Source organism: Ascaphus truei, chromosome 1 (assembly GCF_040206685.1).
Source record: "Ascaphus truei isolate aAscTru1 chromosome 1, aAscTru1.hap1, whole genome shotgun sequence".
NCBI classification, from domain to species: domain Eukaryota; kingdom Metazoa; phylum Chordata; class Amphibia; order Anura; family Ascaphidae; genus Ascaphus; species Ascaphus truei.
In genome coordinates this window covers 171,184,742-171,204,310 of record NC_134483.1, presented here as the reverse complement: position 1 = coordinate 171,204,310, position 19,569 = coordinate 171,184,742, and positions in this window count along the sequence as shown.

Genomic DNA, 19,569 nt, shown 5'->3' with positions numbered 1-19,569 from the left:
GGTGAAGGGACATATTGTGTGGGGTTACTGGACATGGGGTGGGATCACCCGGTGAAAGAGGGTAGCGTCCTGCGAGACGCTGTAGTTAGTGTTTCCTCTAGAGAGGGACACCTGTTGATATATATGAATAAGTACAGTTGCTGCAGTAAAGTTATTAGTTGTTTCAAATGCTGTGTGTGTGATATATATATATATTGTCCTGCGACGAACCACTCCCCCCTCCGGTGGGAGCCATCGCAGGTGGAGGCGCTGCACCGAGTACGAGGTTACTCCTACTATTTATACGTGCCCCAGGCTCCCCGTGGCGGAGGTTTAGGCCTCCTGTGAGCCTAACAGGTAAAGCACCACACCTGGTAACATTAAGTTCCCTGCACACACATACCATATGCTATTGGGTGGGGGGGGAATACCCGTTACATACACATACATACATATATACATACCTACATACAACGAAAGACGATGACAGGGAGGTAAACTCTTCAGAGATTACACCCCTACTTATCTTTGAATATATCAGTTACCTAATTTTCCAGTGAGATCAAAGAGACTGAACATTTTGAATACGCTAATTTATTTTGATTATATCAGCAAAGCATACATGCAAAAATAATACATTGTATTCTTACAAAATGCCAAATAGTGCCCTTGAAACAAAACATATAATTAATAGTGCCTATTCTGTTACAGGCTTTTGATTAATGTTATAGTATACTCATTGGTATAATGTTTTGTCTATTGTCACGCACAGAGGTTTACAATATTAGATGCACTTTTTTAATATGTGGAAACTGCTCTGTTTTTTTTTTTACAGTCCATGAATATAAAATAATTATTGTCAACTTTTGTTTTCAGTCTGGAAGCAAGTTACTAATGTTCCAAACATATATTTCAAAATAGAGTGACTGATTACAAACTGCCACCAGCACAGACCCTATAATTATGATCAATCAGTCCCTGTTCCATTTATTTTTGGAGAATAAAGTTATTAGGCTGCATTTACTTGGGGACATCTGCTTTGACTGATATATGTTTTAATGTGTTGCATGGAGTTTAAAAGTCACTGTGCACTTAAAACATTTTAATGTTGTACTTACAGATGGAAAAAAATTAAGATAGAAGGGAAATCTTGCTCTTACACATCCCATTTCTACCAATAACAAGAATCTATCATAGATTAAAGGCTACATAGTAACCAGTAACAGTGGAGTTGCAGCAAAGTTATTTATGTCATTACACCTTTCTTCTCCAATTTGTAATACCTATAACAGAGCTTCAATTATAGACCTAGAAGTTATCTTCTTGTACTTAGACACATAAGTACAGCAGCAAAGCTAAAACAGAAGTTTTGTGCATTCCCACAGTCGGCTGTCGCGGCCTATCGCAGCCCTAAAAGGCGATCTTCTTCCCAAATCCAATTCACCTCAAAATGTAGGTAAATTGGTGGGGAGATGCCTCGATGAGCTGCGATGTGTCGGGACTTAGAAAAAATCAGGCCCTTTTCCTGCCTCGGATTGATGCCGGGGGTCTCCGGAGATGATAGCCATTAATAGCAGCTCCGGACCCCCCCCTGGCATGCATCCGAAGAAGGAAAAATGCATTTACAGCAACTTCATTACCTTAGCGGCTAACAGTTAAGGCAATGAAGGGGTTAAACACCCGTGCCAGGCTTACCGTGGCTAGCGAGGGTGGGTGAAGGGGGAGTTTGGCCCTTAGTGGCTGTTTAGGCCTTGCGGGGGGGTTGCGGGGGGACTTAACCCCTTCAATACCTTAGCGGTTAATACCACTAAGGTAATAAAGAGGTTAACCCAACCGCTACCCACCCGCAAGGTCTAGACACCCATCCTTAGGGCTAATACCCCCTTTACCCATCCGTGAAGCCTAAGCACCCACCCCGGACTGACTATACACACCCTGTACCCATTGAGTAGTATAGTTGTACATCTGTCACGGTTGTGCTCGCCAAAAACCAGGGTCGGACCGCATGGCTGGTGTGGGGTTGTATAAGCACCGACCTTAGACCACGCAGGCTGATCCAGATTGCGCAGCTCGTAGTCGTACATAGCAGGGTCGGGACTGGAGAAGGCAGCATCGTCAGTGGACAAGTCAGGGTTAGGATTGGAGACATCATGGTAAACGTTTTCCAAGCGGAGTTTCGGCAACAGGGAGTCAACTAGGTCCCGCTTCAGCGTAATAGCTGCAGGGCGGGAGCGGGTTCTGCGCGTGCGGCGACCATGGCCCATGGTACTGGTACCTGATTGGCTGTAAAAACCATGTTCCGACTTTATTTTTTTATTTTTTATTTTTTAGCCAATCACAATTGCTTCATTTTCCTTTAAGATGACGTCACGAAGCCGGCGTTACATGGTATTTCAGACAATCAGATTGTGGGAACCAATTCCACACTCTGATTGGCTGAAATATCTTGTGACACCGGCCATCTTGGATTTAGTGACGTCATCTTAAAGGCAAATGAAGCACAGCCATTCTGATTGGCTGGCATCATTCCCTTTAAGTGACGTCATGTAAAAAAATAAATAATAAAGTCGGAACATGGTTTTAACCGCCAATCAGGTGGCTGTTAACCATTTGGCGGCTAAATGTGACGTCACAAGCCCTATTTAAGGCCGTGACGCCGCATTTGAGCCCAAGAAGATGACGAGACAACATCGGTTGGGATTTACCATGGGGCTTTTTAGATTGACAGATGAAGATAGAAGATAAAGAAGATCAAGAAATGGTGACAGATGAAGATAGAAGAAGGTGATTAAAGAAAGAAAAAAGAAGATTGGGGTACCTGATCCGGATCTTCATGGTGGATGGCATCGGATGCTGTTGGAGGGCTTCAAGGTACGTGAGCTTCCTGTTACCCCCGGAGTCGGAGGGCCACCGCTTCTAATGGTAAGTAATATATTGAATGTTTGTAAATGTCTCTTTTTACAGGTTTATTCATTGGATGTGTTTTTTGATTTTTTGGGGGGAGGCACATTGACTGATAATATATTAATCTGTACCACTTTAGGGTACAGATTAATACATTATTATGACAATATTTGGGGGGCATTTCTGGCTTGGTATTGCTGTTGTTTTTTTTCATTTCAGTTTATTATGTGGATGTGATTGTTTGTTTTTTTCCTGCTTAATGGTAATAAAATGTTTCCATTGGTGTTCGTTTGTAGGTAATGTTGTATTATGTTAGCTAATGCATTTTATGGTTATTTCAGATATTGTTAGAATTACTTTCTTTCTATTTTACTGTTTAAATGCATTAATGTTATAGTAATTAATTGTTTTGATTGGTTAGTGTTACTCTTCATTTTGAGTTGGTTTAGGAATTAATTGGTTTGATTGGTTAATGGTTTAATTAATTCATTGTTGATGTTGTTATTGCTTGTATTGATTGGATTAGCTGGCTACTGTTTTTATTTAGTGAAGTGTGTTTTTTTTGGAGTTTAATTATGTTTTATTATTGTGTGTCTTGAGTATTAATGTATTGTAATTAGGGTGCCCATTGAGTGCTATAGAGGCTTATCATGCCCATATTTTTATTATATGGGTATGATGTACCACTATACTACTCAATGGGTACAGTGTGGGTATAGTCAGTCAGGGGTGGGTGCTTAGGCCTCCCGGGTTTGTATCGGGTCAGGGTGGGTTAACCCCTTAATGACTATAGCTGTTAGTAACCGCTAAGGTGAATAAGGGTTAGGGGCATTAGAATGTCTTTATTATGTACTGTATACTGTATATGCTTTCTTGCTACGGAGGATTGAGGGACCTGCTTTTGTGGTAAGTATAACTATATTTATTTACTTTATCTTTGTATGCTAATGCAGTGTTTAATAATGGGCAAATAATCAATTATCCATATCTGGATAATAGTTATTTTGCCCATTACTGTACTGTATTGGTTTGGGCGGGGGAGGCGTGTATTGATCTTTATTAAAATATTTATTAATATACATTTCTTTCATAGTATAGATGTGCTGGGGGTCTCTGGAGCTGAACCACATTGGTTTTATGTCCGGGGACACCCTGCTTCCCGAGATACAGGCACCTTTATGGGGTGCCGGTATCCCTCTGCATTGAAATGTCCCGCGTCACGTGACCGGGACATTTGCTTGCATAGGAGATACCGGCACCCCATAAAGGTGCCTGTATCTCGGGAAGCAGGGGTTCCCCGGACATAAAACCAACGTGGTTCAGCTCCAGAGACTCCCTGCACATCTACACTATGAAAGAAATGTATATTTAAATAAGTAATTTTCGGGTGACACTTCAGCTGTGAGAGGCGGCTCTCTCAGAGCAGCTCTCTCTGCAGCAGAAATGAATCGCCAGTTTAGGCCTTTTCAGAGGCTTGATGCACTCACTGGCAGCAGCTCGCCCATTTTGGAAATTTTGCTATCACAGGTAATTGAGCCTTTCTGAATACCGTGATAGCAACACCCAAAAAAACATCATTTTAAATGCTCTGGTGATAATTTTTATCAACCCTCTCTGAATGTGTTGTAGCCACATGTCAACCCATGGCCAGGCTCTCACCTATCATCCACACACCCTCCACTGCTTAAATGCCTGTGTTTTAGAAGGAAAAGGGAGACCAAAAAGCGCAAATGCAGGTGCAATGAATAAAAAAAGCCAAACCACTAAACCAGGGTACTAATAAGAATAATATAGTACTTAATGTGCAATAGTATGGGTACTATCCTCCTGAAGACAGGTGGTAGATGGTACAAGCCCACTCACCCTCAGTCTCATCGGCAGGTTCCCCTGAAAATTTACTGTATTACTACTGTGAAGCGCTATGTACATTAATGGCGCTATATAAATAAAGACATACAATACAATACAATACAAAATAAGCAATACTCACATCCTGGTGGTAGGTAGGCAAGCTGTGCAGCTACAATTATGCAATAACAGGAAAAGAGAGACCAAATAGCGCACCAGCAAAAACGGAGCAGGAAGGACCCAAAACGAAAAAAATATTAAAAGGGCACTTTAATGTGACAAGAGACCCATCCAACGCGTTTCGAACGTCACAGCGTTCTTTTTCAGGGATAAAACACAATGTAATAACATCCATTAAATAACCTCTTACCTTTGGGTCGTTTCACGCCAAAAAAACGGAACCTGATGACGTCATGACGCTAAGCGCGTCATCGCGCATGCGCAGAGCGACCCAGTGCCGTTCTAAGGGCAAAGGAAGTCCCACAGGCAGTGTGGCCATCTTGTTTAAGGGCAAGCCATAGAAAATCACTGACCCACTAATACAATAAACATCCCTATGTCGCATACACGCAGTGCTAATCACTGCGCATGCGCATTGCGGCGATGCAGGCATCTACATAACTAAAATTAACAGTTTAAGAAAAATATAGAAAAGAGGAAGAAAAACATTCAATTCATAAGGGAGAATATAAAAACAACAATAACAACTTACATCTTATACTAACACATAAAGGGAAATAAGGGTATAGAATATATATAGCCACAAATTTACGAAAAATAGAGTAAATTAAAGCATCTAAATAACTTAAAAACATGTAAATACATGAATATTGCATAACATATAATGTATATCTAGAACCTAGGAACCAGGGACATGTGTCACATATAGTTCATATAAAAATGTATAATAAAGCTATCATCAACACAAGGCATCAAAAACAAGTGTATTGTATACTATATGAAACTTTATAGGGCTAATTTGATCAATCCATTTATCGTTTTAAGCAAAATTGATTAGAAGTGTAATAAACTCATGAAAATTAGCATATTACAAAAAATGGGTTAACTGCCAGTCAATATTCAGACCCATAGGGAAGCGCGTTTGGAGAGTGAAAATTCAATACGCCTCCCTACGGTTCAGAAGGTTGACACGATCACCTCCTCTAGATTTACAATTAACTAATTCAATTCCCAGGAAGGAAAAATTACTTGTTCCTCCCTGACCACATTCTGTGAAGTGTTTGGAAACAGGATGATTAGTGTCTTTCAATCTTATGAGCCTTAAATGCTCTAACATCCTGACCTTAAGAGCTCTAATCGTTCTACCCACATATCTTTTGCCGCAACCACATGTTATGAGATAAACAACAAATTGACTTTTACAATTTATAAAACTGTTGATAGGAAATTCCTTGTTCTTTACTTTATTCACATCCTGTGGCTGCGGCAAGACATATTGTAGAAAACTTTTTGCTGGCTTCATGTGTTTGCATATACTACAAGAGCCACATTTAAAGGATCCCCTGGTGATATAAGGTTTTACAGACCCAGGAGTAATAAGATCACTTGGTGAGACATAAGATCCAATTGTTCTCGCTCTACGGTATACGAAAGTAGGACCAGATTCAACATATTTTTTAAGTACAGGGTCCATGGATAGGACATTCCAATGTTTGGAAATTATAGAGTTAATTTTACCACTTTGTTTGTTAAACTGTGAAATAAAAAGAGGACATTTAGTTTTAGACTTTACCAATCCATGTGTACCCTGTTTATTAACATGTGTCTCATTGTTGTTACCAAGGCGAGAATCCCCAATCGAATATGCGGGTAACAACGATGCCCTCTCTGTTTGTACTGCATTATTAAAAGCAACTGCTATATGGGATTTAGGATATCCCCTTTCCAAAAACCTCTTCGTCAAGTCCTCAGACTGAGAAAGAAAATCACTGAATGTACTGCACCGACACACTTTACTCGAGCAAATACCCAGTATGTACCTGGCAGATACCTGGAATGCGCCGCTCCTCACCTCTGACAAGCCCCGTTGCGTTTGCCTTCCCAGCCTGGGTTCATGCCTGGCTGACGGGCGGCTGATCTGTTAAATGATAATGATTAGGATTTAATAGGCTGCAATGGTTCGCGTGTCTACCAGATGGCATAAATTCATGAATTGTAATGCAGTATATATATATATACTGTGCAGTATTGCAGCCAGCGGGAATAAAATGCTTCAATCCCTGCCTGGAAAATAACCCAATGCACTCGGGCAGAAAACAGTCACAAACCTCAATACACCCGGGTATACCCGAATTCGTGGGACTAGCCGAGCTCGAATAAAGTGTGTCGCCAGTGTAGAGCAGTTTCTTCTCAGTCTGAGGAACTGTCCCTTGGGTATGGCTTTTATTATATGAGATGGATGGCAGCTGTCCGCCCTAAGGAATGTATTTCTTGCGTTTAATTTCCTATAAACATCAGTTTGGATTGTTTTGTCTATATCCACAAATAATTGTCGATCCAGAAATTCAATGTGATGAAAATGAAAATTTAATGTAAATTTTAAGTTGTATATATTGTCATTAAGATAAGAAACAAAAGCGTGAAGTGTAGTGACATCCCCTTTCCAAATAATAATTAAATCATCCACAAACCTTTTATAAAAAACAATATTGTGACGAAAAGGATTGGTGCTAGAATATATGAAAAGTGCTTCCCACCACCCCATAAAAAGATTTGCAAAAGAAGGAGCAAAGCTTGTGCCCATAGCAGTGCCAATTAATTGTAAATAAAACTTATGATTAAATGTGAAAAAGTTGTGCGTGCGTAAAAATGAATAGCGTCCAAAATAAAAGCCGACTGAAAGATTGAAATTTCTGGTATCTCAATAAATTGGCGGACAGCTGCCATCCCAATTTGTTGTTTATCTCATAACATGTGGTTGCGGCAAAAGATATGTCGGTAGAACGATTAGAGCTCTTAAGGTCAGGATGATAGAGCATTTAAGGCTCATAAGATTGAAAGACACTAATCATCCTGTTTCCAAACACTTCACAGAATGTGGTCTGGGAGGAACAAGTAATTTTTCCTTCCTGGGAATTGAATTAGTTAATTGTAAATCTAGAGGAAGTGATCGTGTCAACCTTCTGAACCGTAGGGAGGCGTATTGGATTTTCACTCTCCAAACGCGCTTCCCTATGGGTCTGAATATTGACTGACAGTTAACCCATTTTTTGTAATATGCTAATTTTCATGAGTTTATTACACTTCTAATCAATTTTGCTTAAAACGATAAATGGATTGATCAAATTAGCCCTATAAAGTTTCATAAAGTTTCATATAGTATACAATACAGTTGTTTTTGATGCCTTGTGTTGATGATAGCTTTATTATACATTTTTATATGTTCTATATATGACACATGTCCCTGATTCCTAGGTTCTAGATATACATTATATGTTATGCAATATTCATGTATTTACATGTTTTTAAGTTATTTAGATGCTTTAATTTACTCTATTTTTCGTAAATTTGTGGCTATATATATTCTATACCCTTATTTCCCTTTATGTGTTAGTATAAGATGTAAGTTGTTATTGTTGTTTTTATATTCTCCCTTATGAATAGAATGTTTTTCTTCCTCTTTTCTATATTCTTCATAAACTGTTAATTTTAGTTATGTAGATGCCTGCATCGCCGCAATGCGCATGCGCAGTGATTAGCACGGCGTGTATGCGACATAGGGATGTTTATTGTATTAGTGGGTCAGTGATTTTCTATGGCTTGCCCTTAACCAAGATGGCCACACTGCCTGTGGGACTTCCTTTGCCCTTAGAACGGCACTGGGTCGCTCTGCGCATGCGCGATGACGCGCTTAGCGTCATGACGTCATCAGGTTCTGTTTTTTGGCGTGAAACGGCCCAAAGGTAAGAGGTTATTTAATGGATGTTATTACATTGTGTTTTATCCCTGAAAAAGAACGCTGTGACGTTCGAAACGCGTTGGATGGGTCTCTTGTCACATTAAAGTGCCCTTTTAATATTTTTTTCGTTTTGGGTCCTTCCTGCTCCGTTTTTGCTGGTGCGCTATTTGGTCTCTCTTTTCCTGTTATTGCATAATTGTAGCTGCACAGCTTGCCTACCTACCACCAGGATGTGAGTATTGCTTATTTTGTATTGTATTGTATTGTATGTCTTTATTTATATAGCGCCATTAATGTACATAGCGCTTCACAGTAGTAATACAGTAAATTTTCAGGGGAACCTGCCGATGAGACTGAGGGTGACTGGGCTTGTACCATCTACCACCTGTCTTCAGGAGGATAGTACCCATACTATTGCACATTAAGTACTATATTATTCTTATTAGTACCCTGGTTTAGTGGTTTGGCTTTTTTATTCATTGCACCTGCATTTGAGCGCTTTAGCCTACTTTCCATATGTGTTTTAGAAGGGAATGCGATTTGCGTGTCATTCATGTTTGTGTATTAGAGAGGGGGTGTAGAGTGTGCATACATGTCACATTTCCACATTTATTTAAAGCATTTTTTTTAAATCTTGGCTAGTAATCTAATTAGTGGGAGAATGATTGCTCGTTTGTGCTTATCCAATCAAAGTCTGTTTATGCATACTGCACTCGTAAACAAATCAGAGTTTTTAAATGCACAATTAATTGCTGCTAAGTGATTGCAGTATGTTATCATTTCACTTTATTATGTGACCTACAGTAATGATCACTTTTCTTGCGACAAGGAACTAATAACACCTCTGAACACTACTATTGTTTTTCAGTGCACAAGTTAAATGAGTAAGGAGAGGATGTTATGTGGTACAATATTAACATCTGCTACATCTGTACCTGATCTATACTGTCACTGACAGTCCTATTCTTTTAATGACATTCAATGCTGATTCAAAGCCCAAAAACAAAAGAACCTAATTTTCACCTGTACAGTACATGCCTACTTTAGGTAACAGTTGTCCTGCCAATCAGAATAACATTTAAAAAAAAGGCAGAAAGAGTGTTACATGATTTGAAATGGAGCACAGTGTTTTTTTATTTGTGTTTACCTTTTGTTTTTTTTATATTTCAATTATCATATTTCATTTATGTACTGTATGTTACTGAAGCGCTTAGTAATTTTTTTCCCCATTGCCAGTCTTGAAAATTAATCTCTCATCCTGTGCACTAATGAATAATGTTCTCTTTTGTTTACTTGAATTAAAGCTCTAATAAGAATAATTGTCAAGAAATGTGCACTCTCATTGGTATTATTGACATTGACATACAGTTAAATAGGCCTAGTAAATACAATTTAAAAAAGAGACAACATTCTTGTACTTTTTTAATTGTAGCTATTGGAGACATAATATAGTAACAATACATAAACTTTAATAAAATACATTTATACATATGTACAGATACAACTGTTGGTTTTGAACCGCTTGCCTTGCAAAATATGCACTTCATCCAATCCTGCACCTCGAGATTCCAGCGGCCAGACTATAGGCCCATTGGATTAACAATGCGGGGGTCCCTCCATTTTAATGGGACTTGCGCTGTGTGAATCCTACCTGGCTTCACCTGTCTGTAATAGACGTGCAGTAAGAATCCGTCACTCTACTTGCGCGCCTCTAATAGGCGATTGCGGGGCTTTTATTTTAATAATACAATATTGTAGCAGGGGGCCTCCGGGAACTGAACCACATTCATTTCAGCCTTGGAAACCATCTGATTCCCAAGCTGCAGGCCCCAGAATGGGGTCCTGGCATCTCCGCAAAGTTTAAATGTCCCGGTCACGTGATGCAGGAGATTTAAACAATGCAGGAAGATACCACCAACCCATACCAGGACCTATAACTCAGGAATCAGGGGGTGTCAGAGGTTGAAATTAATGCTTCAATACTGTGTTATTAAAATAAAAGCAGTTAGCCGCTAAGATAATGAAGGGATTAAACAAGAGTACCTGGTTTATTGGGAGTAGAGTGGGTATGTTAAGGGGGTAGTTGCCCCAGGATGGGTGGTTAAGCCTACTGGTAAGGTTGAGGGAGGGGTTAACCCCTTAATTACCTTAGCGGTAGTAACTGCTAAGGTAATGAAGGGGTTAACCCCTCCAACCACCCACCCACCCGAGAGGCCTAACACCCCTTCTTTAGGGTAACTACCCCCTTCACCCATCCCCGTTACCCCCAATAAACATTCAAATAAAATACAAACCGATACTAGCTAACACACCCATTGATTGCCAGTGTGGTTACCTATGTCCTCAATGGGAGTAAAGATAACTCCAATGGCAATGAATAGGCATCCTACTACCCACCCCCTCTACCCCCAATAACCACCCACACCCCACAATTTAAAAAAAGTTGGTAAGTAGTATTGCTATTTTAACAGTGTGTACAACATATTGTGAATATTTCATTATCATTTAATTACTGATATTTAGGATTTAGGTAGTGAACACAGGTACTGCATGTTATTCTTTCTAAAATTCAGAGATAGTAATGGCCACATTTTCCATTATCCAGACCTGGATAATAGTGCATTTGTCCATTAAAAATATATGTATGTACAGCAAGGCCCCACTAATATGGCGGGTTCCGTTCTGAGGACACGCCGTAAAGCGAAAATCGCCAAAAAGTGGAACCGGCGATTTTTGTTAGGTGCGCATACGCAGACCGGCAATGCGGCGTTCTGCGCATGTGCGACAGAAGGAAACCCCTCCATTCCGCGCATGCGTTACCAAGGGCCGGCCCGTTCTGCGCATGCGCGACCCCTGGCTGGCCTGTTCGGCGCATGCACGAACATGGCGGCGATATGCGGCAACATGGCGGCAACATGGCGGCCCCCTTCTCAGCACCGCCGTATTGGCGGATTGCCGAAAAGCGGACGCTGAGAAGCGGGGCCCTGCTGTATGTCTTTATTTATATTGCGCCATTAATGTACATAGCGCTTCACAGCAGCAATACACGTGACAATCTTATAAATAACAAATAATGCAAATAACACATAAAGGGAAGAAGTGCTTCAGATGTAAAAGCAACATTTAGGAATAGAAGTCCCTACACCGAAGAGCTTACAATCGAATTGGTTGGTAGGAAAAATGCACAGAAACAGTGGGAGGGCGTTCTGGTAAGTGCATCTGCAAGGGGCCAGGGTTTATGTATGAGGTGTAAATTATCAGCCATGGAGCTATTGATATGTTTCCTTAAGAAGGTGTGTTTTGTATGTGGGTTTTAAAGGTGATAGAGAGGGTGCTAGTCAGATATTGAGGGGAAGGGCATTCCAGAGGTGTGGGGAAGTCAGTGAGAAAGGTTTAATGAGGGAGAAAGCTTTCGATACAAAAGGGGTAAAGAGAAGACATCCTTGAGCAGAATGCAAGAGTTGGGATGGGTATAGCGAGAAATTAGGGCTGAGATGGAAGGATGAGCAGAAGAGTGTAAAGTTTTAAAAGTGAGGAGGAGAATTCAGTGTGTGATACGGGATTGGATAGGAAGCCAGGAGAGGGATTTCAGCAGGGGAGACAGACAGATTTCGGAAAGAGTAGAGTGATTTTGGCAGCAGCATTTAGGATAGATTGTAGGGGAGACAGGTGAGAGGCAGGAAGCCGGACAGCACACCGGTTACAGTAGTCCAGACGAAAGAGAATGAGGGCCTGAGTCAGAGTTTTTGCAGTCGAGCAACAGAGGAGATGGTGTATTTTTGTAATACTGTAATATCTTTTGAATGTGAGAGTAGCCGAGTGTGACCCCTAGGCAGCGTGCTTTGGCTAATTGGTGAATGATAGTGCTTCTAACAGTAATGTGGAAGGAGGTAGTAGGGCCAGCTTTGGAAGGATGTATGAGGTGCTATGTTTTTGCCATGTTAAGTTTAATTTGGCGAAGAGCTTTTCAGGATGATATAGCAGAGAGACATTCAGAAACTTTATTCTGTACGGCAGGTGTAAGGTCAGGGGTTGAAAAGTAAATGTGTATGTCATCAGCATAGAGGTGATATTTGAACCCAAGAGATGTGATTAGGTCAACAAGAGAGAGTATGTGTAAAGATAAAAGAGAAGAGTCCCAGGACCGACCCCTGGGGACCCCCAAAGAGATTGATAAAGGAGGAGGTGTAAGCAAAAGAGACACTGAAAGTATGGTGGTAGCGATTAGAGGAGATCTAAGATAGAGCTTTGTTATGGATACCAAGAATATGGAGAATATGAAGGAGAAGAGGGTGGACCACAGTGTCAAATGCCGCAGAGAGGTTGAGTAATATGAGAGAGTGTAATGACCTCTGACTTTAGCAGCATGGCCAAAGTAAAAAAAAACATTACCCAGCCAGTATATACTCTAGAGATTAAAAGTTGTATTTACCGCTGCCAGGATAAAGGCCATCCTCATCCTTCCTGTCTTCAGTGGGCACCGACAGTAAAATAAAAGTAACAAACTACTGGCCTATAACCCCTTAATCACCTTAGCAGTTAATAAACGACCCCCTCCGCTACCCTCCCAGGAGGCCTAACCACCACCTCCGGGGAAACTACCCCACACCCCCACACCCTTTACCCATTGATTTCCACAGTGGTAAACCATGTCCACAATATGGGCATGGATTGCCACTATGGCAATGAACGGGCAAGCTAAAATTGAAAAAAACAAAACACTAAATAAAATACATTACATTTAAATAAAAAATAATAATTTGCCAATAAACACATTGATTGTTACTGTGGTAAACCATTCCCACAATATGAGCCTGGATTGCCACTATGCCAATGAATGGGCAAGCTGAAACATTTGCCAAAAATGTATTGATAGTCAGTTTGGTTAACTATACTCTCAAAGAAGCATAGATAAACACATTGCCAGTCAATGGGCATCCTAAAGAAAAAATACACAACTTAAAAAAATCCAATTAATGTGTTTCTTATCTTTCCCAGTGTGAACATTCATCCTCCTCATTCAACAGTGGCATCAACTCTTGCCCCACGACTCAATTATCCTCAGCAGCAGCAACAGCAGGAAATCCATGACTGGTTGACTCGGGGGCTTCTAAGGGGTTAATATGTAATGTGTTGTATTTTAAATCACATTTTATCATGTATTTCAGTTTGTTTAGTTTACCTTACCTATGTATATCATGGCCAATATATTAGTAATTATATACATAGGCAAGATAGGGCTAATACCAGCCTTGAGTAGTGTGGAATTTCTGCTATTAATCCCATTCTGATAAATATTGGAACTTGATGAATGACATGATCATGCCAAAAAATGTAGTATGTTTTAACGGCTCAGATATTTGTAACAATTTGGGCAACCGGCTCTCCTATGGAAGTCTCTATCTCTGGAAGCAGGGGGTCCTTATTGTTGAAATGAATGGGGTTCAGCTCCACAGAGCCCCTATACAATCCTGTATAGTGAAATAATGTAAATGTCCTGTCCGATGGCGTAGATAACTTAATATGGTCCTCTAGTGTTCTCCCTCATGATGTAGAGGCCCATATTTGGGCCTCTACATCATCAAGGGGCCAGGCAGATCGAAGCCTGTAAGAACTGCTCTGTGGAGACACAAAGAGGGTTTATCTCTCTGGGACTCCTCTGCATAGCTATTACAGATGATTAACATTGCTTTAATCCTCCCAGGTAACATAATTTATTGGTTTAGGAGGCTGCAGACAGATCACAGATGAGCAGTTTGTCCGTGGCCACCTGAACATTAACTCTTGATACATCCATAAGTTATTGCCTCATTGAACATTAATACGCAAGAAAATGTAACCTGAATAAATTAGTTAAAATATATATATTTAAATTAAGGTCAAAGTGCTAAAGTTTCTGAACCTGAAACTCAGAGCAAGCTTCCAACAATACATAGCAAAAAACTGAAATAAGGACAAACCCTCTCCTAGAGAAACTCGATGGTTATTTATTCAGAAGATCTGTGCATAACACCAAACAGTTACGTTTTGGATCACATGACACTTTCGCAAGCAAATGGTTAATCATGTACATGAATTTACAAAGCTCACTATCGTCAGGTTAAAACTATTTTTTGGGCTGGAAAGGGCATTGCATTAACTACGAGGGCCATTACTTCTAATAAAATGCAAACAAGGCATTCCCTCTACCAATGCATATCCACAGAAGTCTAGTATAGTTAATGCAGTCATTTCATTAGATGCTCTCTGTAACAGGGTGGATCACTTGTAGGATAGAAGAGAAACTTCGGCGCAACTGCGCATGACTGAATCAATTAGACTCCCGGATGATCTTCAACCAACTTTATTGACACCACACACAAGGGCTACACCGCGATCTCCCCCACTGTGGCCACGCTAAGTTCCCTCCCACACAGCTCCATTGACTGAGACACCTATGGTGACTTTGCTGTTCACAGAGAAGCGCAAGACAGAGTTTTGGCAATTGGATCACTTGTAGGATAATGACGCAGGGGAAATATGTGTACAGAGGTTGAGCCAGCACTGAGCAGGTTAATTCCAGAGCAGGCTGTCTTAATTTGCCTGCTTAACTGGCTTGTTACAGACCTTTAAAAAACCTACAGCTCTCAGGGCTAGAGAGTCTCTGATCCAGGGAGGTATTCACCCTGGAATGCTCTAGAGACCATGCCACACTACGACTCCCCCCACTTCTTACACCAGCCAGGAGGAAGTCGGGGCCTGAAGGTAAACTGACTTTGTGTATTATTGTTGGTAAGGAGCATAGCACTGCAACCTGTATGGACATATCACTGAAATAGACAGTGCTTCAGACAGGAGCTAGACATGTTTATTAATTTATTTTTTAACGTAAGTTTTTATTAGGTTTATACATAGAAAATATAGGTATGGGGGAGGGGAGAGATGGGATTACAGAAAAAAATGGAAGGGAGGGGAGGAGGAGAGGATAAAGGTACAGCGTATCATCATATCATTTAACATATTTTTATAGAGATGTACAGTCAATAAATATTAGTATAAATATGTTCCGTTGCTTTAATAAAGTCTCAAAATTGCATAGTATACCCCCTTTAATCTCAGTAACCAAGGATCCCATACCTTATAAAAAATGTCGCTTGTATGTTTCAGTCAAGCAGATAATTTTTCCATATGCTTAACTGTATAGTATTTTATTAATTACCATTCTCCTGGACGGTGGTTTTTGTTTTTTCCACGCGGCAGCAACATAGCATCTAGCCATCCTTAGTATATGGGCTATAAGTTTATGTTGGTAGTTATTCCCACCTTCTGCTGTGCCAGCCAGCAACATTACCATGGGATCCATTGTTATATCAATTTCTATTGTTTCTTCTATTAGGTTTTTGATATCTCTCCAGAATCTGATTATTTTTGGGCAAGACTACCAGATGTGGATAAGGTCTCCTACTCCTCCACCATTTCTGCAGAAACTATCAGAGCTTCCACGATATACTGTATTTTGCTCAATTTTGTCGGGGTGAGGTATAAATCAAAAATGAACTTGTATATATATGTGACTGCTTTAGATGTATAAAACTAATACCCCCCCCCCCTGCATTTGCAGGACCTGCATTGGCATTTAAGAGAGGGATTTAAATTGAGCCATTTAAGTGATAATATACTGTATAGTTAGAATAGAGGTTGACTGGGGACTGGACATACTGACAACTCTTCTACACATGACAACAAATGGTGAGCTACTCTGACCACACTTTGATCCCATGTTTGTTAGCCTGCAAAATTTAATCCCCCACCCTTTACAACTTACTTCACTGCAGCCTCTCCCAACTCTGACTGCACAGAACTACCCCCATTCCTCACCCACACAGCCAACTGCCAACCCTAGCATTGCAATGCAGCAAAACATTTGACAAGGAAAATGCACACCCCTGCTGTTTAGTCTGCACACACACTTGGAACAACATCTCCATGCAACATTACCGACATCTGGCATAATGAACCCGGTGTGTATCTAAACTTTGTTCTTTCTTGTGGCCTCATGGAAATGTTACTCACTCTATCTACTACAAACTCCTCCCACAAGGCCCACACCCAACATCACCATACACCCTGGACTACTCAAAACAAAACCTTGCATTATCTATTGAATATTGGTGGAGAGCTCTATAATCCAGCACATCAACCATTGCTCACTCTAATGGCAAACACCACAAATTTACAACTAGCAAACATCTACTCAAATTTCTACTCATACTATTACTACCTTTAGCAGGTGATATTGAAACTTATATAAAACAAAAATTGTTAGGCGCTTCCGATAAAGGTGTGATAAATATAAATATATAGTGATAAATATATAAGTATAAACAGTGTTCAAAAAAATAGTGATAATACTAGTAAAGTTCGCTGCTCAACACTCTTGGGAGAAGATCCAGTTCCTCCTCTCTTGACTGTTTGGAAGAAGCTTGTGGGGAGCGCAGAATTTCACCATATAAAAGGAATTAAATAAATAATACATTGCTACAGGTGTTTTGGACATATTACACTATTATTTATTTCATTCCTTTTATTGGTGAAATTCTGCGCTCCCCACAAGCTTCTTCCAAACAGATATTGAAACTTACCCAGGTCTTCCCATTTCAGCTCTATCCCATACCCCTGAGAATGCCACCTTTAAATTCCAAAAAGTTCTATCTGTAGGCGACATAAATATCCGGAGACTGCTGCCCAAACTGGATGAACTAAGAGCATGGTGCCTTATGCATAAACCCAAAGCCATCGTTCTTACAGAAACATGGCTGACCTCTAAAACCACTGTAGGCGGACGCTCACAGAGGTATGCAAATGAGACTGGTTATAGTGAAATGAAATAAGGCTTTTATTGCACCTGTTTCCTTAACATCAGGAAACCATCCAAACAAGGGGTAAAAAAAGCTTCAATTCACTTGGGAGTATTTCTAGTGAAATACTATGCAGTCTACAACTCCCTTTAGATAAGCATGTCTCCCAGCCCCAAACATATAACATGAAATGAGCAGATATAAAAAGTCTTATAAATGAAAGTCTTATCTGTTCCTGGTGGTTTGGAGGGAAAATCTTCTCTGTTCCTGGTTGCTACCTTTCCTCAGGGTTTTGTCAGCATTCAGGTTTAGAAGTTTCCCCTGTGTCTTGAAAGCAGCAGTGCTGTTTCTTCTGGCAGGCTCAAGACAAGTCCCCATGCTCAGTTTCACAAGTTGTGTGAGATTCAGGGACAATCTCCATTCCTGTCTCAAAAGACAGGCTTTTCTAAGCAATCTAATCAGGCAGGTGGTGTTTGTTAATTGACTACCAGCAGTTAACCACCACACTGCTGGATTAGAGGCACGTTAGCTGAACAGGGATAACTCCCCTGTTACATACCTCTCCTGTTTGTGGGAAGCTCGGGCTTGCCACGGCCAAAGCCCATCCTTCCACTCTCATTCTAGATATCTGTGACTTGAATGAGAGTGGAAGGAGGAAGAGAACGCTCAGTCCCGCTGGGATTGCAGCCCTTTCTCCAGTTTATTCGTGTCTCCTCCCAAAGGTGCTTGAGATCAGCACTCCTCAGTCGCTCGAGGAGGACTTTTTCTAAGTATAGTCTTTTTGCTATGTGCGCGGTCATGAGATTTCCCTCACGTCGGGTGCTTGTCTTATTGTAGGCAGACTGTATGGCAGCTGTTGCAGAGCGTTTAAAAACAGCCCTTTGAGTTTTCTGCTCTTGAAGCTGTCTCTCTGCCCTTTTCCCACTCAATGGGGTTGCTAGTTCAGCCTCTTTGGGATTAAGTTGCAATTCCACACCCACTTCCAGAGAATGTCCCATCTTTTCAGCTTCATCAGCTAAGGATTCTTCTGGTTTTGATTCAGCACGTGTACCTTCTTTTATTGTCTGTTGGGTGGATGAAGGTTTTGCTAGTGCTTGTTTAGGTGGTTCAAATTTTGCAACCTTGTCTTTCAGACGAGCGGTATTCCCAGCTCTCACTGCACCCTTGTCTTCATGGGATTTTGTGGCTGTGGGATACTGATGCTTAGTCAGGGTCAATAATTGTCCTTGTAGAACTTTCATCTCATCCGCGAGAGATGCCTGTTTTTTGAGTGCGTCTTGCAAGTCTCTTCTCAGGGAATTTATCTGCATGCTCTGCTTTCTCTGAGCTTGCTTCCACATTTTTATTGCATTGTGAAGCACTATGAACTTCTTTGCTTGGGCCACAGTTACTTGTTTCAGTTTCTGGACCTTCTTGTGCTCCCTTTTGTGCTGAGTCACCTGGGTTCTAAGCTTGGCCTTTAGCGATGCTTTGGTGATGCTCAGGGTAGCCTTCAGTTTCTCATGCTGCTTTGCGTGGACATACTGGGTAATCAGACGTTCCTGCAGCACTTGTATTTCTTTAACAGCCTGCAGATTGTCTTCCTGCAGAGTTCGCTGCTTCTCCTCGGACATCTGGAGGTGCGTTCGCAGACCTTGCAGTTGGTTCTGCAGTCGGTGCTCTGCTTCAAACTTCTCACCTTCCAACAGTCTATTTATTTTTTTAAGCTCATGCAGCTTTTCATTCTTTTCCTTGACTTCATCTGTCAAATGAAAATTTTCTTCTTCCAGTTTTAAGTTTTCTCTTTTTAATCTTAAATGTTCTCCTTTTTCAGTCTCTGTACTATTCAGGGCCTCCTTGCAGTCCTCCTTCCATTTACGCACATCTGCTTTGAGAATGACAGTCTCCTGGTGTGAGACTTCCTTCTCTAGGTTGAGGGTCTGAAGCTCCTTCTGAGAGACTTTGAAATCTGTCTTAAGATTGACAATCGTTTCTTTAGATATGTCCAGCTCCTCAGTGAGACTGTGTAGTTCCTTTCTGGAGACTTCCAGGTCTGTGCGGCAGCTGTTGGTCTCATGATGTGAGGCATCCAGTGCTCTGCGG